The 26,669-nt window shown below is 51.0% G+C and overlaps 1 protein-coding gene across 3 annotated transcripts in view; it reads left to right on the top strand.

The window, feature by feature from the left end:
* The first annotated feature begins 4,145 nt into the window (after positions 1-4,145).
* The window catches only part of Slc6a6 (solute carrier family 6 member 6), a 74,954-nt gene continuing 52,430 nt past the window's right edge, over positions 4,146-26,669 (top strand). For 2 of the 3 annotated variants that reach the window (XM_057762526.1, XM_057762507.1), the window contains exons 1-2: positions 4,146-4,435; positions 18,878-18,921. The gene's annotated coding sequence lies outside the window, so the exon portion shown is untranslated. The remainder of the gene's footprint in view (positions 4,436-18,877; positions 18,922-26,669) is intronic. The other variant, XM_057762517.1, reaches the window with a different exon arrangement.

Raw genomic sequence — 26,669 nt, 5'->3', positions numbered from 1 at the left:
AGCGTTGCCGCTACTCTTGATGACCTGACAGATAGGACAGGAGCTCCTCTGGCAGGGTCGGGAGGTTTCATTCAAAGCCCTGGATCGATTTGATGTCACTATTGAGAACTTCTGAGTGAGTAATGTGCTCCCAGTGGCTTCTTACAAACCGTGTTCACTGCTGTGAATAACAGCCGCAGACCAAAAGCCCAAACCCTGGCCATCACCCTGCGCGTGTCCCCAAGAGCTCTGCCCGAACATCGATTTTTCATTCCTGAAATGAGTCGGTCCCATTGGAATGTCAGCCAATATTTGGCTCATAGAAGGAACTTCTGCCTGGCTTTCCTTGAAGCGCCTCATAAGTGCCAGTGTTTTCGGTGCATTGGGTGCCCAATAGCTCTTTCTGAATCTTGCAGCTCCCACCACTGGCTTGGGCCTGGGTCCCAGCTCAGCCTCGCGGAGACATTTGCAAGCTAGGGAGTAACTGGGATATCCTTGGCGAGGGGCGGGGGGTTGGTTCATGTCTAGCATGTGAGCATGCCAAGGAAGCCTTCAGTGCTTGATAGTTTTGGACAGGTAGGTGATGGGCCATCAGGGGGCCTATTCTAACAATCTTCAAGAGAATCCAAATTTTCTTTTTAAAGTTTTTTTTTTCACATTCATTCATTCAGTGTGTGTGTGTCACAATGTGTACAGAGGTCAGAGGACAACTTGTATGAGTTGGCTCTCCTACCATATAGGTTCTGGAGAGTCAGGCTGGATCTCTTTTGCAGTAATCACCTTTATCTATTGAGCCAACTTGCTGGCCCTTCCGTTTTGTTCTTGGAGATAGGATCTTATTAAACTACAGCCAATGCTCCTGCCTCAGTCTTTTCAGGGCTGGAACTATAGGTTTATTCATCTCTTTTAGATTATTTTTTAATGTGTATGTGTGTGTGTGTGTGTTTGTGTGTGTGCATGCACATAGTGTCCTAAGAATCAAGAAGAAGTATCTTATCCCCTGGGAGCTGGAGTTAAAGGTGGTGTGAGCTGTCTGATATTGGTGATGGGAACTTTTGCAAGAGCTGTCTGAGCTCTGCTGATCTATCTCCCCCTCCACACACACTTATTTTATTTTATTTTTAAATTGTTTGACACAGGGTCTCTTGTAGCCAAAGCTGGACTTGAACTCCTGATCCTCTGCCTCCTATATGCTAGTATTACAAGTGTGTGCCATTGTGTCTGGATAAATTGAGACAGGGTCTTACTATGTAGTTCTGGCTGGTCTGAAATTCACAGAGATTCACCTTCCTCTGCCCTCTGAGTTCTGGGCTTAAATGTGTGTGGCACCATGCCTGGATTGAAATATTACTATTATATTGGTTTCTCTGCATTGTCCTGGCTGTCCTGGAACTCGCTCTGTAGACCAATCTAGCCTTGAACTCAGAGATCCACCTGCCTCTACCTCCCAAGTTCAGGGATTCAAGGAATGAACTACCACCCCACAGTGTGAAATTATTTGTTTTAAAAAGACAGAGTGACCCTATATTGTCAGACCAGCTCCAAACTCCTGGGCCTAGCAGTCCTGTCCAAGCATCTGAACAGCTGGGGAGACAGGTGTTTGTATATGCAAAATCACCTCAATTCTCATTTGTGGCAATAAACTCAAAACACAACGGATGAAGCCTAGTACAGGGAAAGCCTTTGGAGCTGCATTCAGCAGAGCCTGCCCCATTTGAGACCTGTGATTCCTCTGACAGTCCATGGCCTCTCACATGCTGAGCTCATGCTTCACGCCTGACCAACCTGCTGCACCCAAAACCTGGGGCTGGGTTCTCCCAAAGCCCCCCCCCTGGAAGCATACAGACGGTCTACGTTTAGATTCCAGCTCTGTGATTCACTGGCCGAGCAGCCCCAGGCTAGTTATTTTCCCTGTGGCTCAGTTTTTCCTTCTGCAAAGTGGGAGAAATAGCAGTGCCGAGCTAGCTCACAGAGATGCTCTGGCGAGGGGTTGGACCTATTTACACGAAGTGAATTCTGCCGGCCATGAAAGTGCTGTGGAAAGGAAGCTAAACAAAATAAATATAGCAAGCGTGGTGACCCAAGTGGCATTCAGCTGTGACCCCAGCCACCCAAGGGCTCTGCAGTAGGGTGCCTTGATCTCAACAATTTGGGGTCTGGCTAGGCAATGTAGTGGTAATCCCATCTCAAAGCGCAATAAATCAATACCTTTGAGCACTTTCTGTGCACCGTGCCTGGGAAGTCCTGTGCACTTGACGGAGTCAAGGACCAGATCTCATGCTTACAGAGCTGACATCACAGAGGGGAAAGGTGGATGGGGACCCGAGCCACGTCCCTACCATTCTTCATAGCCATCACTGTGGACCATTTCCCCGAGAGACTTTCCAGTTGCCTCCCTGGGCCTGCTATGCACTGTGCCCTCCACTACCCTGGCTGTCTGCATAGTCCTGTGATGTCGCGCCTGAAGGCCTTCGCAGCCTTGCAGCCCTTGCTTCCTCTGCTCCTCCACCCCCGCCCCAGGTTCCTCTGCCTGCCCCCAGTGTCCCTGGCTTCCTCAAGTGTGCTCTGGGTTCAAACTTCAGCCACTTCCTTACTCTCTAACCTGCCCCTTGGCCTCAGCCCTTTGTGGTGTGGGTAGTTACATGTAAGTCTGGAAAACTGTGGATTTTTTTTTTTGGTTTTTCAAGACAAGGTTTCTCTGTGTAGCCTTGACTGTCCTGGAACTGGCTCTGTAGACCAGGCTGGCCTCAAACTCAGAGATCCGCCCGCCTCTGCCTCCTGGATATTGAAATTAAAGGTGTGCATCATCACTACCCATCTAATTTTTTTTTTCTAAATTCAGGTTTTACTATGCAGTCCAAGCTCACCTTGAACTCCCGGCACTCCCAAGTGCTGAGATTATAGGCGTGAGCCATCATACCCACTGTCTGAAGTCCCTTCTCCTCTAGCCTCAGTTTTCCCTCTATCTAGTGTTACATTCAGAAGAGCAGCAGCAGAAGCTACCTGCGGCCTTTTGTGTGTGCTCCTGGACTACAGACAGGAGAAACCACCGTGGAGACAGGCTGGAGGTGGTCTTGGGGGCATCTGGTGGGAGGACAAACTGGAGCCCAATGGCAGGGGGACTGAATGAGGCCTGCTAGAGAAAAAATGCCCCCTCCTTTATTTTGCTTTTGTGCCAGCCTAGGACAATGGGCTCGGGCTGGCCAGGTCAGGGCCCTTATTTTCAGTTTAAGAGGCAAAAGACGAGGCATGCTACATTAACAGCCACTTGTGTGCAGACAGAGTGGAGAGGAAAGAAAAGGAAGTGGGCACTCAGAGAGGGGAAGGCCTTACCGAAGGTCACACAGCGCCTCCTCAGGCTCAGCCAGGCTGTGGGTGTGTACAATCAGAGAGAGGACCTGCTCATTCAAATAAGGGCAAGAATAATGGCACACTCCCCATCTCCATTTAAAAATAGTCACATTTGCTGACACTCGTTTGGCACTTCGGAGGTGCCTGGTGCCCTGTTCGGGCTCTGTTAACCTTGGAGCCTCCCAGCAGCCAAAAGCGATGAGTTCCACTATTTTTATTTCCGTTTTACAGATGAGGAAACCAAGACACAGAAATCTGAGGAACTTGCCTGAGGTCACACAGCCCACGATGAAGCCAGGACAGCCTCATGTGGGCCGGGGGATTTGGCTCCAGTGATCATTTCCACAGCAGCTCAGCCAGGCTCCCAGAGCTTGCCCACTGGCCAGGAGGTCATAGCGGAGGAGGAAGAGATTCTGGCACAGACCTAGCAGCTGCAGCAGCCCCAGGCCTCATCCCCAGAGCTAGGTGGATGTGCTAGAGAGCGTTGTGATGTGGCAGTGGCTATCAGGACAGGAGATGAGCCAGGGGTCTTGATCTCTAGTTCCTCATCGCCCGAAAGAGAGGTCTGAGCAGTGCCATTTGCCACCAGCATTTCGATAGAGCATGAGGATGGGTGCGCGCGCTCGACGAAGCGAGCCCGGGCTCTTTGTGTGTCCGAGCTCGTGCGCGCGTGCGTGCATGCGTGTGTGTGTGTGTGTGTATGTGTGTGTATGTGTGTGTCCCGCATGTGGGCGTGACCGAGAGTCCAGGCCCCGCCCCAGGCCCCGCCCCAGGCCCGGCCAAGCTGGTATTTTTCCACCCAGCAGGATGGGTGATGCGGAGAGCTGCCTGTTCAGACAACAGACACGCGAGGTCAGGGAGAAGCCGCTTATAAATTACCGCTTCCTCCGCGCCGCCGCCAGCGTCGTGCTCCGGGACCTGGCTGCAGTCGAGCTCCCGTGCCCAGCCACCAACGCCGCGATCGCCGCCAGTCCCGCCAGTCCCGCCAGTCCCGGGCCATCCGCCGCGGCCGCGGGCTTAGCAACCCAGGTACCCAGGGCGTGCGGGCCGCGACTGCAGCCCCCTTCCCGGGCTGCGTTCCACCATCTCCCCGCGTCCCTTGCAGGTCTGGCCTCCCCGCTCTCCGCCATCCCCTTTTCTGCCGAGGGAGTGACCGAGGGTCTCCTGCTAAGCCCCGGAGCCGAGGGAGTTATTGTTTCCCTGGCGAAGGGGCTGGGGCTGTTGGTGCGGCGGCAGGTGTGTGTGTGTGTTTGTGTGTGTGCGCGCGCGTGTGTGTTTCACGGGGTTTCTCCTTGTCCCTGAATGTCTCTGTTTGTGAGGGTGGCTATTTCTGCAGTCCAGGCAGCCGTGCACATGTGCACCCCAGGGTGTGTGATGGGCTGTGTCCTGGGCTGTTATACCTGCGAGTAGTGTGGCCGTGTGTCTTCTGATGTGCGCTCTCGTGTGTTGCTATATATGTCTTGCCTATGTGAACCTGTAGGTGTGGTTGTGTCTTCTGTCTCGGGAACCCTGGTCGTAGGCACGTGTGTGTCCCTGAATGTAACCGTGTCTCTGGGTCCCTGGTTGTGGACAAGTCTGGTGTCTTTCAGCGGTACCTGAGAGGGCATCCCTTGTGCCCAGTGGGCCCAGTGGTCATCTTTAGATCTCTGTAGCTTTTAGGAGAGGTGAGAGGCTCCAGGTGCTGCCTGGGTGTGGCATGCAGGTAGCAATGACAGCCGCCCCCTGACTTGAGTAGCAGAACTGAGGCCCGGAGGGACAGCCAGGGGCAATGGCCAGTGGATCAGCTGGACAGATCTTCCTCCACATTTCACTCCTTCCCTTTGTAGGTTCCTCTTTTGGGTGGGAGGGTTCTGGTCCGCTTCCACTGGGGAAGCCACACAAGGAGCCAGTCTCAGAAACAGGTCCCCTGGTTCTACAGCCCCAAAGCCTCAGCCTAGACTAGCCTGGCCGCAAGGGAGGCGTGTGCTAGGCAGGGCCACGGACCTGGCTATTTTGGTCACTGCCAGGCCTCTGCCAGATCCCTGCCTCCCCCAGGACCAGCCCCAAAGGCTTGGGAGACAGCCTGGGCCCCCGTTTCCTGCCTGGGTAAATAAATCATCTCAGAGACTGGCCAGGCGCTTGACCCAGAGGGTCTTCGGACTGCGGTTTGGTAGCACGTGGCTCCATTTGGATGTCAGTAAATTGGCCTCTGATTTGGCACAGCTGGATTTTAAATAAATGTCATGGAGATCTTTTTTAAATAATTTTTTTTTTGGCTGGTAGGGAGGGGATCTCACCCAGAGCCTCTAAGCCAGAAGGAGTTTATTTTTATGAGAGAGCGGGTGAGTGCTTAGCAACCGCCTGCCTGCCTCCCTCTCTATCAGGGAGTCATCGGGGAATGGGGGGTGAAGGGGAAGTGTTTTAGCAAGATGATGGTGGGTGGCTGGAGGGGGTCCTAGGCATCAGCCGAGAGCCCACAATAGGATGGCATTGACAGATTGTTAGAGGCTGTCTTAGACTTTGGCTCAGCCATCCAGTTAACCTTGGGCAAGGTTTTTTGTCCTCAGTTTCTTCACCTGTGAAATGGGCGGGGTATGCTACCCATTGGGTATGTCCCTATCTAAGAGCCAATGCTTGTCCCCAGACAAAATGTGTCCCTCTTAATGGTGACTTTAGGTAGTTCTCTTAGGTTGGGCTTGGCTGTCCAGGCGACAAGGACGCTAAGGCCAGCCTCGCCTTGTCCTTGAGGGGATTGAGGGAGATGAGGCTGAATAAGCTTGCGGTAAGCTGTAAAGCCGGGCTCGGCTCTAGAGCTTCTGATTAGACTGTGTCACGAGGTCTTGGGTCACTGTGGTGTGTGGCAAGGGCTGTGGCGCAGTCCAGAGCGAGAGCTTTTGTCCCTTGGGAGATACCCTGGCACCTACTGCCTGTAGCTCTGTTGTGGTCAGCCTCCCTGACTTTCTAACCCCTCTGTACCCTGCTGTGGATCTCATCTGCTTGGAAGAATCTGGAGGCTCAAGCAGTGGGGAAAGAGCCCATTCCACAGATGGGCCAGTTGAGAGCTGCCTAGGCGCCTGCCTTACTTGAACTGTACAGAATTGGGCTTCCAAAAGCCTCATCATGGCCAGCTGTGCATTTTGGCTTTACAGAGCTTGGGCCACCAGTTTGTTGGGGACATGAAAGTGAAGTTGGGTCTGGATAAAATGGGAGACAAAGGTGTTCTGGTCCTTAGAGCTAGAGGGTGTTGAAGGGGGGAGTCCTTAGTACCTCATATTCCGTCTTGCTTCCCCGCACCTTCGCGTGGGGCCCTGCTACCATTTCTGTGGCAGGTGTTGCCCCCCGCCCCCCCAGAGGCAGCCTGGGCTCTGGAGACCGTGTTTCTACCTCGACTTGTCAAAGATTTAGTTCTCTGAAAGTTTCCAAAGGTCTCAGTGATAAGGTGCCATGAGTCACTGAGTGCATTCCTGGACACAGGAAAGAGCTGTCAATCACAAGAACTCCCTGGAATGCTGCCCAGCCTCAGCCTTTGGGGGATCTGGGTGGGAATAGAGGGCTGTCCTGGAACCCCAGTCCGTACTGACTGATCTCCGCTTCAGCAGTGGTCATGGGCCAGAGTCAGGCTTTTTGGGGCTGCGGTCTGCTTCCTGGTGTTTGCCAACTTACCCCAGCTAAAGAAGGTGTTTGAATGTACGTTGCTGTGCGGAACAGCTACGGTCCTGGAACTTCCATATGCTGAAAGAGAACTAGAGCTCATACTTTTAAAATTTTATGTGCATTGGTGTTTTGCCTGCGTGTGTGTCTGTGTGAAGGTGTCAGATCCCCTGGAGCTAATTAGAGTTATGGGCAGGTGTGAAGTGCCATCTGGGTGCTGGGAATTGAACCCTGGGTCATCTGGAAGAGGAGCCAGTGTGCTCTGAGCCATCTCACCAGCCCCGGGAGCTCATTCTTAATGTGTCTCCTTTAGTTGGTTAAGAAACCTTGACTTTGAGGTTAGAATGTTGGCTACGAGGAGCTGGAAACCTAGAAGGAGTGGCTGCTGCAGTGACCACTGTCGTCCACAGGATGCCACGAGGAAGACTTGAGTGTGTGACCCAGTGTTTGTTTAGTGAGGTCGAGTTGAAGGTGATATCAGAGTCGATCGATGCTTCCTATGGACAGAGAAGCAGGGTAAGCTGGTCTGGTAGGCAGAGATGTAGAGGGCTTAAAGAAACCGAGAAGCTAAATAACCAAGTGTGTTTGTAGAATATGTCCACAGGGTCCCATTTAGAGAGAGGACCAGAGGACATGAATAGATCTGACCGGAGCCAGGTTGGTGGTGGGCTATGAGTTACAGGCATAAAGCTATGGGGATATGGGAGAGAAATAGATTTGAACAGGGTCTGGGGATAGTAGCAGGAGTCAGTCAACCCTGGAGCCTGGGAGAGACCCCTAATGGTGATCAAGAAGCTCGACCGGGCTCCAGAGATCAAGGATGGCTGCCTACCGGGCTTCCCTCGCTCAGGGTACAAGGCATTTTCTGTACCAATGAATCTCTACCAACCTCAAGCTCTTTCTGTAAACACCAGGCGAGGTCCGATGCCCTGTTTAACAGTTACCAGGCCATTAACTTGCTGGTTCCCACTTCCCTGGAGCATGCAGATCTGACATCCTTAGGGAAAGTTATGGGCAGGGCTGTGGGGGTGGGGTGGGGGGAGCTGTTCCCTGCCCACTGCTTTGGGTTAGTGGTTTCTTTTGGAAACCTGAGCTGAGGCTGGGCTTAGGGGGATGGGGTCAGGGAGGCAGGAAGAGGATTGTTTTTGTTTTTGAGAGGCGGTTAATCTGGAACTTACTATGTAGCCCAGTCTGGCCTGGAATTTACCACCATCCTCTGTCCTCAGACTTACGAGTACTGGGATTACAGGTGTGAGCTCCTGTACCTAACTTTTTCCTGTGATTTTTTTAAAATTATTTTTTATTGATTTTTATTGAGCTCTACATTTTTCTCTGCTCCCCTCCCTGCCTCTCCCCTCCCCTTCAACCCTTTCCCAAGGTCCCCATGCTCCCAATTTACTCAGGAGATCTTGTCTATTGCTACTCCCCGCCCTGTGATTTTTAAAAAGCATTTGGACCAAGAAGTGGTGGTACAGGCCTTTCATCCCGGCACTCAGAGGCAGAGGTAGGTAAATTGTTAAGTTCGAGGCTAACCTGATCTATAGAGTGAAGGACAGCCAAGACTATACAAAGAAACCCCCACCCCCATTCCAACTCTGCAACAACAAAGATAAACAGTAACCGGGGCCTGAGATATGGCTCAGCAGGCAAAATCATTTTCCATACAAACCTGAAAATGAGTTAAACCACCAGGTTCTGTGGTGGAAGGAGAGAATGCCACAAATATGTCCTTTAACCTCCACATGAGACCCCGGCATGCCACATAAGGTACACACAATAATAATAAATAGCATTTTTTTTTTTAAAGTAAAAAGATGGTTTAAGGATCCAGAGCTATAGGTTAGTAATAAATACAGTGTGTGCTTTACCTGAAGCTCCAAGTTTGGACTCTGGTACCCCCTCCCCCCGATTAAATTAAATTAAAATTTAATCAGTATAATGTACTGAAAATGCAGAGATGCTTTGTAGTTCAATGGCTTTAGATGTCAGTGTAACAGCACCTTCCAGATCAAGATAAATATTCCTTATGTTTGCATACATGTTTGTGAATGAACTTGATGTGTGTTGGTGCATGTAGGGCGTGTGAGTGCAAATGTGTATGTGTGCTGGTGGAGGTTGGAAGTCAACATTACATGCCTTCTCAGTCGCTTTCTACCTTATGTGCATGTGCATGTGTGTGTGTTGACGTGTGCACTTGTGTGTGGAGACCAGAGTTCAGCATCAGGTCCCTTCCCCCATCGCTCTCCATGTTACTTTTTGAGACAGGTTCTCTACCTAACCTGGAGCTAGGATGGTGACCAACAAACTCCACTTTGCCGTCTTTGTCCCCCCTCCAGTGCTGGCTTTGCATGCGTGCATGGCCACGTCTGCCTTCTTATGTGGGTGCTGGGGACCTGAGCTCAGGCTCTCGTGTTGCACAGCCAGCGGTCTTCCCTGCATCTCTCTCCTTGCTTTTTTGTTTGCCTGAGGTTGGAACCAGGACCTCACACTTGAGAGGCAGACACTGTAGCACCGAGCCACATCTCCAGCTCTCTCCGCCCCTCTACATAGCACTTTTAGATGTCTCTCACCACCTCGTATCAGTGGATTTGTGCCAGGCGTGATGAATCACCCTTGTAATCCCAGCGCCGTATGTATGGATGTATTATGTATGGCTCACTGTAGCCCAGACATATTAAATGAAAGAGTTTAGAAATGAGCAGTTCATGAGTTGTTGAATACATTTTATGACAGTAAAAGGTTATTATTCTATTTTGAGTTATTGCTCTGAGTGACTAATTTATAAATTAAATTGTATCTTAGTTATGTGTAAGAGCGGATGCTGTATAAACTGGAGGTCATGTGCCCTGTGGCAAGAGGCTTGATAACCATACTACAGCCTGTCCGTCTGTCCTACAGCTGCTTTGTTTGTACGTGTGGGATTGTGAGAGACTTCCTGTGGGCCTTGTATGCAAGCATTTTTAGGGACATGCCATTTTATATACATAGAAATGAGGAACTGCCAAATGATTCACTTTTAAGTTAGAAATCATATATCTCAAGCAATTCAATACAAAACCATTATAAGCTAAGACAGATTCCCTTCAGATCATTTTACAAAAGATTCATATATAAGGTTGGATTGAGGGTACAGCTGTGAAGTATGTGCAGGCCTGGGTTCCACCCCCGACACTACAAAATGAGTTAGTAAGGACCTCAAGGCTATCTATCGCCCTTATGTGCAGCTTTAGCTGTGTGGTACCTGAAAGTCTGTAGGAACGCAGTCTGCTTTTTTATCACTTTCTGGGTCCGTTTTCATTTCCTTGTTGGCGTAAGGATTTGCTCGGGGGGCCAGCCAGCCAGTCAGCTAGCCAGCTGTGGTTTGGTTTTGTTTTTAGCAAAAACAGCATCATACTGTTCCAGGTTCTGCCACTCGGTCTGTACAAAACAATGGCCCATTATGACCTGCCACCCAGCAGAATGCCCTGCAGAACACATTGCCGAACACCTTGCAGAACACATCACAGAACATACAAGCCCACCAGCCCACTGTGAACATCCTTGGCTTGTGACCCACTGACCTCTTCTGTTCTAGCTGATCACCCAGACTACAGCTCAGTGAGGGAGTCGCCCCACCCAGTGGCTTCCAACTTGCCCTAAAGGTGAACAGCAGCCCGAGGCCTCTCCACTGATACAGGAGCTCACCCATTCAATCCTCCTGCCTCAGCTTCGCAGGTGGCTGAAACTGCAGGTGTGTGTACCACTGGTTGCACTGCAGATGCTTATTGAACACCTACTGTATGTCAGGCACAATCCCAGGGGTAGGAAGGGCAGCAATGAATAAACCAGTCTCTGGTGCTGGGCGGCTCTCAGTCTCTGCCGAGGGTGAGAGCAGCACGGGGCGAGGGGGGGGGAGAAGATGAGTATCTGTAGGTTAATGTACAATCCCGGGCCTTTTATGCTGAGGACAGGTGCTTCTGAACAGGTCGCAGGTGTGCGGAAGAGTGGTCCATTGACTGTGGAGCTGAGGTACTGTGGACTTTGTTTGGGATCATCCAGCTAACCTGCCCCACCCACTCACCTCAGGGACTAGGAGCTCTGGTGAGGTTTGGGCGAAGTGAAGTGGGAGAGATCCAACCTTCAAACCACCTATTGTTCAGTTTCCCTTGCCCCTGCTGCGCCCACCATTCTGATTATATAAAACTCCCCTTCTGGGAGGTAGATTGAGGACACTGGCAAGATCGTGTGCAACTGACGTTTCTGGGGATGGAACCCAGGGAGGGTTTCCACAGATAGACAGGTGCTGTACCACTGAGCCACAACCCCAGCCCCTCACCTCGGTATTTCCATGGTGGTGTTCATAGTCTCAGTTAACAGGAACAGAGTGTGAAGGAAGAATCCCAAGGGCAAGCTGCTTAAGAGATACCGGTAATCCAGGACCCAACTCTCGGAAAGCTTGGAGAAGAGCCTGGAGCCTGGCACTGATGAACGGCTCTGGGCTCTGGTCAGCCCAGGACTGAGATGCACGGGGAAGGGCGGGGGAGGGTGAGAAGGACGTGTTGCCCACACTTGTTGGGCATCCAGTGGACAAGTGACTTCTGTTAACCGAGCCTACCCATGTTCCAGGCTGGTCAGTCTAGTCACCTTGTCCCCTCCCCATTCCCCCGAGCTTCAGTATTGCCATTAAGTGGAGTTTTAGACTAGGTCTCCCAGCTGGGACATTCTGAGTGTCCCGTTTCCATGGCATTTGTAACAGGGTAGATGTGGAATCTGACTGGTTGCCATGTTCCATCAACCCCCTTCCTGAGGAAAGCCCATTAGCTAAGGTCACTAGATGCTTGGCAGTGGGTGGAGAAGTGTGGCTGGCCTGTGGGTCTGGGCAGTCATGCCTACTGGGTGAAGGGCACTGGAACAGGGCTGTTCTGAGGGTTCTGCCCCGATCCAGGACCAGTCAGCCTCAATGGAAGGCTGGTCATGATTTCAAGGACCTTCATTCCATCACCAGATGGCACCTGCTATCCACAGCCTCCTGATCAGCCACCATGCCTTCTGAGTGCCTCTCTGTACCATCTAAGTGGTGATGCTGAGCCAGTCTCCTGCCCAAGGGTCTTCCAGTGGCTCCACTGTGCTCTGTAAAATCAGATTAACTCTAAAGAAGAATTTGATGTTAGACTCTTTCCCGGATCTGCCTCACCTGTCCTCGTAGCCTGGGGTTCTCAGCTGAGCCTGGTCCTTTGTTCCCTACAGTTTTCTTCCAGCAAGGTACATCTTGAAGCGTCCTGGTCCATGAAGTGTTCTGTTCCTTGACCCTGGGTGGTGCTTAACATAAAGGAAGCCAAAGATCAAGAGAGTCAAAGTGGATTTGAACTTCCCCGCCTCAGTTCTGTTGGACTCTAGGCCTGAGTCCTGAGCTTGGACCTCTGTAAGCTTGCCTTATATCTGCCTGCTCACCAACTGAAAAGGAGGGACACACTGAAAGGAGGGGGAGACACTCCAGCATCTAGCAGAGGGGCCTGGCTCACAGAAGTGCACCCCAATCCTGAAATGAGAGCCTATACTTTGAACGTCTATTGGTCCAGGCTTGGACCCACCCATCCACCCGCCTAGCAGGTACTTATTCATCCCAGGCTGTATAAATATGGCCAGTGAATAGGACAGTCTGAAATACGCCCTCCTGGGGCTGTCAGGACAGAGTGAGAGATGTCCCAACAAAAAAGTTACTCAGGTAAACATCTAAAATCAAAGTCAGGCACAGAGTCAGGGCTGGTGTCCTTGGCCTCTAGCTCACAGTGTGATCTGGGTGGATCCTTATCCCTCTCTCGTCCTTGGGTTTGAGGAGACTACTTGGTGGATAACGAGGAAGAATCTAATGTCTGTGTTGTCACGGCGTGAGGTACCACACACTTATCCTCTTGATGATTTTCCAGATGGCCTGACCCTTGCTCCGAAAGAATGCGCCCCAATTTGGAGATTAGAGTTTCAGGGTGGTGCCAAGTAGACCTATGGCAACCGACTTTTGGTAGGGAAGCTCTCCTAAGGAACAATGTGGGTTTGCTTAAGCTATTAGTGGGAGAATATAGATCAGAACAAACCTTTAAAAGGAAAAAAACAATCCCACGCCTGCCAGCCCCTTCTAGGTGCCGTAGCATCTATTTCTGTCTTTAATTTTTCATGGGGAGAAGGTGGGCTTCTCTTAAAGGTGTCCAATGTTGTGAGCCTGAAAAATTTGTCAGCTCTTTCCAAATATTCCCCAGGGCCAGTTTTCAGCCACACCAGGTGTTTTGTGTATTTCTTTTGGAGGGGGTGATTTTAAGGATGGAACCCAGGATTGTAAGTGTGTACTCCAGCCCTGGGAAGCCTTATAAAACACTGGTACTGTTTCTTTTCTTGTAACCCATCAGGGCACAGTAGGGAAGGCATGGCATGGTGGACTGTTCCAGGAAGTGGGGATTGTGTGCTAAGCCACAGCTGTGATGTTCCTTTATGGTTCTTCTCGTCCCCAAGCCCCACTGGCTGGGAACCTGCCACCCCTCGTGACGGTGTTTTGTTGGCTGAAAGAAAGTGGGGGAAGCCAGACTGCTCCTCTAACTCAAGGGCACTGAGTCAGTATGGCCTGGATGAGGGATTGCCGTTGAGCTGGGCCTTCTTTGAGAGTACACCCCGTCCTCCAGCCAGGGCAGGGCCCAGGGGACATGTGTGGGGGTCTGTTCTTGTATGGGGCTGAGGGCAGTTAATAGGCGGAACAAGGGAACTGACCATGGTCTCCTCACCTAGGCCACACCTTCTTAGTGCTAACTCCTACTTTAAGTTCCGGCCATGGGCTCCAGCCAAAGGATAATAAAGAGTGTTGCCTTCTGCCAGCATCCTTAGAAAGCCCCATCCTGCCACCAGGAAAACCACTCTCCTTGTTTATTGAGTCCCAGGCAGTCAGGGTAACTACCACCAATTCTCACCTCCTTGATGATCCAGCCTGGAGCCTCTCTTTCTTGTTTTGTTACCAGGGGCCTGGGCATGGTTCATTGCGGTTCTGTTCAGATTTTGTTTTTAGATGTGATTTTTTATTTTATTTTTTTTACAGCCCATGCTGGCCACAAACTCATGACCCTCCGACTTCAGGCTCCTGAATGCTGGGATTATACCACCACACTGGGCTCTTAGCCTCCACATTGGGACTTAGCATCCAGTAGACTTTAAAAGCCTAACCGAGATAACACCCTAACAGTGGGCTTTCCAGTTCCTTGGGAGGACAAGGAGAGAGTGTTGCCAGAGCCCAGGAGTTGGGACAACATGGCCCCTAGAACCACATAGGGAGACCCAGGCTACAAAAGCTTTTCTTACCCAAAAGCTAAAAAGGAATTAGTTGATAAATTCTATTTCCTTAGTCTTCATGTTTCACATAGGAAAACCCCAAGGCCTCCTGAAGGCAGGTGACTGACTCAAGGTCATAGGTCTGGGAGCTGGCTGAGCCGGCCTTGGGCCAGTGCCACCTTGGAAAGGATGCTATGGGGAAGCCGCTTGCTACTTATTCTGCAGTGTTAGCGGTCCAAAAAGCCGCAGGAGACTTTTGCAGGCAGCCAAGTCGGATGTTAAGTCAGGGGAGAGCCCAGGGCCAGCCAGGCCCTGCAGACAGGCCTGGTTGCTCCAGGCAGTGTGTCAGGACAAGGCCCACAGCGTGGGATCTGGCATTTTGCCTGCTGGGGTGGTGGTGGTGTTAGGGGACTCTTTGAGAGAGACTCCTGGCTTCTGGAAGACAGCACAGGGCCTGCTGGAATACCCCTCAAATGGCCTCCTGTTATCTAGATATGTTTCAGCATGGGGCCAGCAGAAGCAGGGGCTGTGCCAGAGCTGCCCCCTTGACCAGGACTGGTGCTACCCTTGTGGAAAGTTGCAGCCATCTGGAGTTGTCTCAGATTGGGCTCTGCTTTGAGGATGGAGGGCCCTGTGGTCTGGTCTCCTACCTGCCTGAGGTGTGTGTTTACATGGGCCACCTGGCATCAGCAACTGAAGGAAAGGACAGATTGAGTTTGAGTTCGTAGAGCACGGTGGTCCCTCCACCAGAACCGCCACTTATCACAGGATAGTAGAGAGACTAGGTGGCTCCACCCACATCTGGCATTTAGAGCTGGGGGTGGGGTTCACGGTCTGTTGTGAAGAGTCCTCCAGATGTTTCACAGGCCTACCTGTGAAGAATGATTTAAACAGTCTTCCTGTGTGCCCTGAGGTAAGGGCTGAGGACAAGAGGAAGGGTCAGGCCTAAACTTGGCAATAGACACATGATAGGTAGAATGTCAGACTGTGGGGGACCTCAGATGTCAAGTCTGTCACCTGCATCCTCCACCTTGGTACTAATGGGCTGATGGGAGAGATAAGGAGTGAGCATAAAATGACACAGCAAGTTCAAGCCAGGGCATAGGTCTCTCTCTCTCTCTCTTTCTCTCTCTCTCTCTCTCTCTCTCTCTCTCTCTGTCTCTCTGTCTCTCTCTCTCTCACATACACACACACACACAAACGTGATATAATATTGCTGAAGATGGACACAAGACCTTGCTCATACTAGGCAAGCACTCTACCCTCGAGCCACATCTCTATGCATTTAGTTAATTTTTTTTGGTGTGCATGTTTTTGTATGTATGTACATATGTATATGTGTGTGTGTGTGTGTGTGTGTGTGCAAGTATTTACAAGTATCCTAGAAAACCAGAAGAGGGCCTCAGGTTCCCTGAAGCTAGAGTAACAGTTGGTCCTGAGCCTTTTAACGTGGGTGTTGGGAAATGAACTCCAGTCCTCTGCAAAAACAGCAAGAGCTCTTGGCCGCTGAGCCATCTCTCCAGCCCTGTATTGATTTAGTTTTTAAGACAGAGTTTTTCTATTTAGCTCGAACTGGCCTCAAACTTACTATGTAGCTTAGGTCAGTGTCCAACTCACGATCCTCCCCCTTCAGCCCTCCAATGCTGGGATTGCACGTGTGTACCTCCGTGCCCTAATAAGACTGGATTGTGCTCTTGTAGTAATAGAAATCAGTTTCAGTTAACTTTAGAAGTCAAGAGAACATTTACTGATCCTCTGATGGAAGAGGCCAGGTGAGGTGTGCTTCAGAGGTGGCTATCTATATCCAGGCTCTGAGCTGTTATCAGTCTGCCCCGTTTCTGGACTCTGGGGTCCATTCTCCTTGTGGGCACCTTAGCTGCCCCAATGAAACCCCATCCCCACAAGCCATCCCAACTTAGTAGGAGCCTTCTTTAAAAGAAAAATTTAGGATTATGTATGTGTGCATGTGTGTGTGTGTGTGTGTGTTGGGGGCAGTGCACAAGGTGTGGCCTGCATGTGTGTATCAGAGGAAAATTGTGAGTCTGTTCTCTCCTTCCACCTCTGACAGGTCTCCAGGCTTGTGTGACAAATGTCTTTAATCCACTGAGCTGTCTTGCCAGCTCCCCAAGCTCCAGTATTTTTTGAACAAGAGTTCTGGCTGTCATTCTAATTGTCCAGGTATAGTCAAGTCCACGAGTGAGCTAGCCATGACCGATCCCTCCGATTGGCCAGGTCTTGTTCACATGTTTCCTGGAAGTAGGAGGTGAGATCAGTCCCCAGATACCTTGTAGGATGAGATCAATACATGTGCATCTCCAGGTCAAATCAGTTCAGGCTGTTCCCAGGCTGGGTGTGTGTGCCCGCAAGTTAGATAGACCCACTGACACAGAAAGCTAGTCTTCTCTGTCTAAGATGAGCTGGCCTCTTACCGGTCAGGATTCGCCCCAGACAGGGACAGCCTTTGTTGTTCCTCAAACACTGTGGTGAGAATTGTGCTTTAAACACTCTGACTCCATCCTCCTGTCTTTCTTCCTTTGGCACAGCCCAGGACTCAGGTGCATGTTGCCATTTTCCATTTCTGTGCCTCATGCATTGCAGATATTACCAGTCCACCTCCGCTTCTGTCGGGCAGTGTCCAGTCTGGAAGTGGCAGAAGCCCCAGTGGCTTCTTGTTCGTGTCTCAGTCCTTACCCTAGGATTCTTCTGTCCTTGAGAACAGGACCTCAGCTTCTCCGGCACTGCTGTGATCTATCCCCATACAGTTCCTGGCACATAGTAGGTGCCTCAGAAACTGATGCCTATTGCTACCGTGTGGCACCTCGGACTCATTGCGTGTGCCCTGATGCAGTGAGAGGACTGAGGAGGAAGTCTGGTATGTACTGACAGGGCGGCAGCCATAGCTTTGCTCAGGTCGTGGAAGAAGCTAGAAAGTAGAGCTGCCAGGGAGAAGGAGAAGTGGGGCTTAAGCAGGGACAGGTGCCTTTGCCCACCTTCCTCCCTTACCCCTGCGCAGCACCTTTAATCCCGTTTAAGTGGCCTTGAAATCTTACCTCTCCATCAACAACTACAGCTTTCCCGAGTCTCCACATTTTTATATTCCAGGAAAGCTGAAAAGCCTTCCTGTGTCTGGGCCAGCAGCACCGCGGGTGGCCTGGGACTCCAGGCCCAGAGCTCTGCCCGCCTTGTCTGTTTCCCAAATCCAGTCCTAAAGAACAGAGGCTCCCTGTTTAAAAAAAAAAAAAAAAAAAGCATCTATGGTGCAGCCCTGTTGTGGTGTTCCCACTGAGTGTGCACTCTTGGGTTCACCCTAACACCATAACATGAACAAATACGTCAGAATCCATGTGATGGCTTCTGGGCCATCCCCAGGGGAGAGCTGCTGGACAGTGGAGTTCAGCAGGTTTCCTGGGTAAATGCCATAATTGGTGGGCTCTGCCTTCTAAGACTCTTGGGGCTAGGCTGTCAAGGTGGCTCAGCCAGTGACCCAAAGTCAACCACTAGGACCCACATGGTGGAAGGAGTCTCTTGCAAGTTGTCCTTTGACCTCCACGTGATACCTCCCCCCCAACACACAAAGAAATATAATAATAACGATGATGATGATCCCAATAAAAGAATCCTCTCCAGCCCTCTGTCTAGCCTTGCCATGTCCATAGGGGGATGGATAGCCAGGGACAGACCAGGAACCCGGACAGGTTACAGAGCTGGTAGTGGTGTGGGCTTTCTGATCTGGTCTAGTGAGTGACTTACCAATGCATACTAGCAAAAAGAACCTCTCTTTTAAAAAAAAGTTGTTATATGTATGTATGATATGTGTGTATGATATGCATATATGTATCCGAGCAGGGTCACAGGAGAACTTGGAGAAGTCGGCTCTCTTCTTCCACCTTGTGGGCCCGGGAGAGCAAACTCAGGTTGGCTGGAAGCACCTTCACCTGCCAAGCCATCTCCCTGGCTCAGAAGGGAACTTTCTTTCTTTCTTTCTTTCTTTCTTTCTTTCTTTCTTTCCTTCCTTCCTTCCTTCCTTCCTTCCTTCCTTCCTTCCTTCCTTCCTTCCTTCCTTCCTTCCTTCCTTCCTTCCTTCCTTCCTTCCTGAGACAGGGTTTCTCAGCGTGTCTTTGGCTGTCCTAGAACTCACTCTGTAGACCAGGATGGTCTCTAACTCACAGAGATCTGCCTGCCTCTGCCCCCCCCCCCCAGCTCTGGGATTAAAAGCATGCGCCACCATGTCCAACTTAAAAGGGACCTTTTTTGTACATCAAACCTACCTGGGCTTCCAGCAGCTCCTCACAGTGTGATTCTCTGGAACTTGGGCTGTCTGGGTTCAAGAGCACTGAAGCCAGTGGAAGGATTCAGACTGAGGAGAGGAAAGGAGGAGGAGGAGGGAGGGAGGGAGGGAGAATATGTTTGTGTCTGACTGGCACACAGGGCTGCATTAGCACTTGGGTGAGAGTGTAGGTCTGTGTGTGCATATGCATGCTTGAGACTCAGCATCCCCATGTCAGGTCCCTGGTCCCACAGGCTCAAAGGAGGCCCCCCCCCCTTAACATATGTGTGTTGAGAGTCACCCATGGTCAGACCTGGTCACCCTGGGCCCTGACCACACCTCTTTGTTTCCTCTTTGTGACAGGTGCAGAGCCAGCCCCACAGCCTCTTCAGAGGAGCCTTTCAAGTGTAAGTAGTTTTTCAGCTTTCTTACAGGCTCAGGCTACCCCCCCATTACTGCTACCCACTGCCAGATCCCATGGGGGAGGAGTCTCCCGTTTAAAGTGTCCTCCAGGCTCTAGAGGAAGACAAGATCCCTGAGGTGGCCCCATTACCTTGTTCTTGGCATCTCTGAGTGGAGGATCACCTGACCTGCCTGTACTCATGCTGTGCCAGAGAGTAGATGTAGCAGATGCTGCATGGGGTATGGGAGCCTGGATGAACTGATTCTGAGACCCACTTCAAGGGTGGCCTGGCTCCAGACAGGATGCTCCAGATTTTGATACCAAGCCTCTCTAATCTCTTCCGTGTGTGCGCACACGCACACACACGCACGCACACACACGTGCACGCGCGAGTGCTGCTGGGGATGGAGGGGTGCTCATTCTGAGCCCTACCACTGAACTATATAGCCCCAGCTTCACTGAAGGATCTATTAGAACAAAACTCAAAATGTTCAGCAACGTTCCGAGATCTCAGGGAGTTTCTGACGCCCTTCACACTGATGGTCCTAGTGTTATTGCTGGCCAGGGCGTTTTATCCACACCCACTGCTGTCTGTCCTATGAAGAGCCACATGAATAGTATTTTTGCTGAATCATTGGGGAGTAATTCACAAATGGGGTGCCCCTTCCCCTAGTCCTTCACATATTTCATAAGAGCGAGGCCTTCGTCTTACGTAACCACAGCCCAGTTATCAGCCCTGGACATTTAACATTGACATAGTTCTCATATCTAATCTGTTGACTGTCTTGGTACTCACTACAGCTTGCTTTTTTGTCTCTTTAGTTTTTTCCCTTTCTTCTAGCTTAGAGTTATAAGAGTGCCCAGAAGGAAGATTTTGATGTTGTTTTCAGACTGAGTTGATTTTAAATTCGGGACTTTGAGGTCCTTTTAATCTTGACGTGAAGGGTGTATACAGCTCTCGAGAATGTTCCAAGTTCTTGTCCTGCCATCTGCTAGCCACTCCCCTGTCCTGCCACTCTATCAATCTTGTGACCCACCTGTGGACCCTGCTCTCAAGTTGGAGAACTCCACCTTCCTGGGTAGAGCTCTCTTAATATCTAATCTCCTCCCCCCCCCTTTTCTCTTTTCTTCTCTTGGTTCTGGGGTGGAGCCCTTGGGTGGAAACAATGCTCTATCCTGAGCTGTACTCTCAGTTCCCAAGGAAGGTCTCTCACTGGTACAGGGCTGGGGCATGATCAGCTTGGGAACATCTGTAGAGCTCTCACGAATCCCCTGGTAACTGCCCCTTGTGGCTGGGTCCGATTGCACTTTTACTCACTCTCCCTGGCCCAGTGTGCTCCTGTGTTGGTCGCAAACAGCCGACTAGAGACCATAGGTTCTCTGATATCAGATGTGCCCATTCCCAGAGGCTGAGAAGACCTCTCTGAGCAGCTGAGTGGGTGAATAACCCGCTCTGCTGTGCTCAGTCTTCACTTTAACAGCCATGTGTCAGGGACACTTACTACAGCAGATATTGGACTTGCCTGGAAGTGTAACACATTACCTGGTTACAACCCCAAGGGCCATGTTACAGCCTCAAGAGTCGTAGGAAGAAGGAATTCTTGTTCTTTCTGTGAAAATGGTAGATGAACAGGTGGAATGCTTACTGAGTGCCAGGCATGGTTGCACCCCCCAGCAAGTTGGGTGTGGACTTTGAGTCGTGCCGAATACTAGGTACTGATATCTCCGTTGTGCAGATTGGGAAACCTAGACTCAGGGATAAAGGAGCACCTCCAAGGTTCCCACTGCTCTGAACCCATTTGCCCAACTCTGGTTCCCACTTGGTGGCACTGCCCTACTGCCCTCGCCATAGGCAGGGAGTCCCCTCAGGCCCAGCCCCTTCCCCTTCCCAAGGCCTTCCTGCTGTGGGTTAATGAACAGCCAAGGATAGTGGAAGCCAAGGAGGCCCGTGCTTGCTCCGAGGCTGGAATGTGAGTTCTGTTTCTAGATAAAGAGTCTTGTGCTAGTGGCTGACCCCTTGGGGCCTGGCAGCCTCATAGGCAGATCGCAGATGGAAGCCGGGCTGCTCCTCAGTGCTAGTCCCAGATGCAGACCAGGTTGTGGGGCACTTTGGCCCTCACGGCCTCACACCACTCCTGTGTGGCCCTCCTGGCTTGCTCTTTCTGGAAAGGCTCATGGCCTCCCTTCTACCCTCCACGTGGATTTGCAGGGAGCGTATCACGCAGGAATGATACACACTTGAGTTCTGGGTGTGGCTCACCCTCACACATCACGTGGGGCCTCTGGCCTTTGGGTTTCCAGCTGAGAAGGATGAGATAATATCTTTTCAGCCTTTCGGTGGGGAGCATAACGCCGAGGAGTCAGGCAGGTCCAGGTTCATTCTGGCTTCAGGACTGGGATTGTGGCTCATTGGTCTGTATAAGGCCTGGGACGCCTTCTCTGGAACCACAAAACAAACAACAAAGCCCCCTGCCTAGCCCCAGTCTGTGCCTGTTGTGTGACCTTTATGGGAATCACCAAATATCTCTGAGTCTCAGACTCCCCACTATAAAATGGAGAAGTCATGTCAAGCCAGGAGAACTGCGGTCCACTGCAGGTGGCAAGGATGGAGACTTGGTGAGCTCAGGGGAGTTTTATGGGCTCAGTAGGACTAACAAAACTAGTGCTAAGCACCCCACATAGAATTATCGCATCAAAGAGGTCCCTAGAGCAGCTGCAATCCCCCTCCCCCTTGACTGAAGAGGCAAGTTCACCTTTTAAGCATGCTGCCCCCTGAGATGTCCACTTCTGTGCTTGTCCTTTAGAGTGCTAGATACTCTAAGGAAGAGACTATGAGAAGGCATACTTCCTGCTTGTCTGTGGACTCCAGTTATCCTTTGGAAAGTGCCGCCTCAGCTCCTGCTCCCTAGGGGAGTTGTCAGTGAGAAAATGGCATTTGTGTGTTTACCCTGATGATAAAAGTCATGTTTTGAACACAGAAAGTACTAAAAGAAGGGGGGAAGTCACCCATTTCCCACCATGCAGGGGTGAACACAGTATAATGGAATGGTGTGTGTGCGTACACACGTGTCCATAAGCTGCCAGAAGTGGAACATATCGGTCATCCTACCACACAGGAGACTGAGGCATGAAGGTCTCTGTAGCCTGGGGCCAGGCAGCGCTGCAGAGTAAGACCCTGTTTTTTTTTGTTTTTTTTTTTTTGTATTACAATAAAAGATCTGAAGTCAGACAGTGGTGGCACACGCCTTTTAATCCCAGCACTAGGGAGACAGAGGCAGACAGGTCTCTGTGAGCAGAGTTCCAGGACAGCCAGGGTGGCTACACAGAGAAACAGAAAAGGCAAAAGACTGGGGTCCTGCTGTGTTGTCTAGGGTGGTCTGAAACTCCTATGCCCTAGCCATCCCTCTGCCTCAGCCTTCTGAGTAGGTGGGACCACAGGTATCTGGTCAACATTTTCCTCTGGAATTGAGACAAGGCATAGTCTCAATTGTGGGTGGGGCTAGCAAACTATTCTTAATACATGAGACCCAGTTCTGACAAGCCCCCATGAGGTACATTTTCCTTTTTCTGCCTCTGTCCTTTGGATGCTAACTAGACCCCACGGATGTTTTGGGCTTCCTCACTCTCTCTCTCTAAGGTCTCCCTCCCTGCTGTGTGGCTGCTTGCCTTCCATTCCAGTTCATCTCAAACAGCGTGGCTTCCTCCCTTCTCCATTCCTGTCCTCCGAGCAGTCGCTCCGACTTCTAGTTGGCCTGTCCTGGGCATTTTCTTTAAACTCTAATGACTGTCATCTTTGAATTAAGGGGGGAAAGAAGGATAAAAAGAATACTATGATCCAGGAGTGGTGATACATGTCCGTGATCCCAGACTCGGGAGCCGGAGGCAGGAGGATAACTGAAAATTGGAAGTCGATAAGAAGTTGTTACTCTTTCTGATAAAACAGTCTATAGTGAACAATGCCTGCTTCTATTTTGTGATAAACTATATTTATAATGTGTAATAGATCATCCCTTTTGTGAAGGGGGCCGAGTGTCGGGAATGGAACTCAGGGCCTCTGCAGGCTAGGCGAGTGTCCCAGCATGGAGCTTCCTCAGAGCCCCACTGCCTTCAGGACTCAGTGGGGTGACGGTACTGGCTCAGCTGCAGGAGCCTGCTCTGAGTTTTTCCATCTGACGACCTGACTGTGGTTGCACAAGGCATATCTTGATGCAGTGTAGAAGTCGTCCCCGGAACCCAGGGCGCATGCGCCTCCTCGAGCTCTGCCGCTCAGGCGCACTTCTATCCTGGGGTGCCGGTGCCCATTTTAAAGATGTGCACACCCCAATTTCAAATCTCTCTTTCTCCAGAAGCCATATTCTTAGCCCCTCCTGCCTGACATCCGCGGCAGCTTTGGGGCACTGGAAAGTGGCAGCCTCACTTTAGCAAGTCCTCTGCCTTTGGGGCCCTCGAGAAGACAGGATTCAAAACCTTCCACCCCAACTAGCCTTCCTCATTGGGAGAAGACCAGAGAAACCCAGAAACAAAACAAAAACCCATCAACAGTAGGAAGTTAAAAATAAACTCCACTCTCTGGTAACCCTGAACCCATCCCTGCCTCCTCTGCCCTTTGTCAAAATGGGTATGAAGTCATGCATTGCAGCCTTCTGAGAGGGAAAGGAAAGAAAAACCAAAAGTTTTGGTACAGCAACAGGGGTATAGCAGTTGCTCAATAAACAGTAGCTGTCATTGCTACACCTTCCTGTTGCTGGTGTGATTGGGCCCTGCTGTTTTGAAAAAGTCAGCACACACAGACAGGGACAGAGCTGTCGTTTTCACAATGCTCTACTGTATTGGGCACTCCCATAGTCTGACCCATGTCACAGGCAGGAAAACTGAGGCCCCAGAAGGCAGTCTGGACAGTCTGGCTCTTGTTTCCCATACTGTAGCTGCTGTGACATGGATTTCCCCACAAATGCCAGGTTCCACCTGCTCACCTGTTACCAGCCAGTCCCTGAGTGCCTGGTCTGCAGAAGGGGCTGGTTTCAGGATCCCTGGAAGGAGAGCCTTTACGCAGTCTTTATCTGTTTCGCACCCTCCACTGAGGCGCCTTGGACAGCCGCCACTTTCCCACTGAAAACCTGGGGGACAGGGAGCGTCACTTGTTTCCAGACAGGCTTTTTGGGTGGGAATGACCAGATGTGAAGCTCCATTGTCACTTAGGCGCTGGGTGCCCTGGTCCAAGGGACCTCCCTCTTGGTGCCGAGTGTTCTTCCTTGCGTGGAGCACTGATCCCGCCCAGGTCCCGATCCCTGCTTGAGTCTCAGCCCCAGCGTGGCACACCTCCCAATCCCGCTCTTACCTCATTTGGCTGACCTCCCTCTGCCCATCTTGTCCCAGACTGACTTTCTCTGCCTCTGTCCTCATCCCTCCACTCCTTCCTGCAGTCCTACCCATCACCCCCAGATACTTGTTTTTGCTGTTCTCTAACACAAGTTGTCTTGGGATTTTCAGCTGGAGCCCTTGATCGGTTCTCTTACAGGACCTTGTCTTGTCTTTTATCTAAGGCTGGTGCCGGATCAGTGGAAACAATGCCACAATTGATTGATAATGTCTGTCAGGAGAGCAGGCTAGCAGGCTAGCAGAAGGTGGGATGTCTGTCGTTTGTATGGCATTCCCTCAGTAATGAATACCTGAAGAGGGAAAGCCCATAGCCAGCAGGAAAGAGGCTCCATGGGGGTGGGAAGAAGAGGAGGGGCCTGGGAAGGGAGAGGTGAGACCTTGTTTTTCACACCAGGCAGCCTGAGAATTCAAACTCTGGTATTATACTGGGCTTTGTGTTTTGTGCTGGGGTGTGGATAACGCAGGGATCCCCTGGGTCTCTGGATAGGATTGCCAGGGAAAATACAGAGCCTTGTCTGACCCAGTCAGCGTTCACATGCACCTCTCTGTGAGCCATTCTGTGGGTCCTCTGCAAGAGCAGCCAGCGCTCTTAACCACTGAGCCATCTCTCCAGCCCCAGAGTCTATTTTTAAAAGCCTGTGTCTCCTATGATGCAGCTTTTGAACTGTAGTCACAGAGCATTGCTCTTGGAGACATTCAGAGTCATCTGACACCCTAAAAGAGGCAGATCTAGAGTGGCCTTTGTTCTTTTGAGACAGGGTTCTGCTGTGCAGCTCTGGCTGGCTTGGAACTTACAGCCATCCTCCTGCCTCAGCTTCCTGGCTGCTGGGCTATATATTATAGGTGTGAGCCATCACACCCAGGTCAGACAGTGACCTTCTCCAGGCTGACTGATGCCTGGGTCCTATGGCCAAGGAGAAATGTCACCTCAGTTTATCTTCTCTGCTTGGGTGGGGCTGGATCTTGGCTTTCCTTTCCCTTTGACCTTTCCAGTATTTGAGAAAGTTTACTTTTCATCTGTTTCTTGCTTTGCTATCCTGTGGAAAGACCAGGGCTGCTAAGAGTGCATGATGGCAGGGGAAGTTTGGGGGAAACTCTCTGATGTATATGAAAAGTGAGAATCGAAAGTCTGGTTGTCGGTCATCAAAAACTGTTGGCTATTGCTGGTGCAGGCATGTGTGTTTGAAATCCCAGCCCCTGGGAGGATTAGGAGCTCATGGCTATCCTTAGCTACACAGCGAGGTTAAGGCCAGCCTCAGCTACACGAGACTGTCTCCAAAAATAAAGGTAGTGGGCTTTCCCATGGTTTTGCCTTTGCTGTGTCCCATGGACTGTGAGGTGAGTGACAGACTGCTCAGTATGGAGAATTCCAGGGCAATGGGAGTCTGAAGCTGTGGTGGGTATGTGTGCCTGTGTGCCTGTGTGCATGTGCTAGGCATGGAAACCATGGCTTCCCACAGCCAGGCACACACTCCAGCACACACCCCTGTAAGGATGCTCTGGACGCATGAACTATGTCCCGAGGTCTTAAGCAACAGGTGGGCAGAAAACCGGAAGGGCATTGCCCTTAGAGGAAGCAGCGTGTGTCAACGCTTGGCTTGCCCGAGAGCGAAAGCAAAGAGTAACTTTCAGGAAGCTGAGAAAGGCGTGTCTTGGCCTGGCTTATCTTCTGGGCAGGGGAGGGGACTCTCACCTGGTGACCTCGAGGCTGGATGTTGTGCCCAGGGGTTGGTCTTGCTCTGCTTTGGGGAACCAGACTGTGGAGACCAGTGGCCATATTCTGTGGCTGGAGCTTGCAGCTGTTAGGTAACTGTTTTGATGACTGGTGTCCGAGATGGAAAAGCACAACTGGTTCTCACCCCAACTCAGCCACTAGAGTCACGTTGGCTGGAGGTCCTGGGAGGAACACTGTTCTCAGTCTTACCTAGTTAACAGTTCCACAGGGCTTGGGGTGGGCCATAGAGAACCTCGCTGCTGAAGCTCGTTTGACACCCAGTGTGTTGGAGAACCAGGATATCCGGTGTTTTCCTGGTGGGTTTATTTCTTCCTTTCACAGAATTGAGAAGGGCCTGGTCAAAGTCAGTGCTTGTTTGAAAAGTTCATGAAATAAAAGCTGGTTGATCATCCGGGGCAGAGGGTGTGTGATGTCTCCCAGGGTGAATCTGATGTTGTGCTGAGTCCATTCCTCCGGCCTTGTCTTGTGTAATTTGAGATGGTCCATTTAGCAGATGATGCTACTGAGGTCGTCAGGGAGAAGCCAGGGTCCAGAGGCCACCATTCAGATGGCCAGTGACCCATTAAGTTCCAGTTAAAATCTAGGTGAGACTGAGGAGGAGGAGGCCAGTAGAATCTAGGGACCAGATTCTCAAAAGG

This window comes from Chionomys nivalis, chromosome 1 (assembly GCF_950005125.1).
Source record: "Chionomys nivalis chromosome 1, mChiNiv1.1, whole genome shotgun sequence".
Taxonomy (NCBI): Eukaryota; Metazoa; Chordata; class Mammalia; order Rodentia; family Cricetidae; genus Chionomys; species Chionomys nivalis.
Note: the sequence above shows the minus strand (reverse complement) of the source record. Positions and strands in the feature narration are given on the sequence as shown.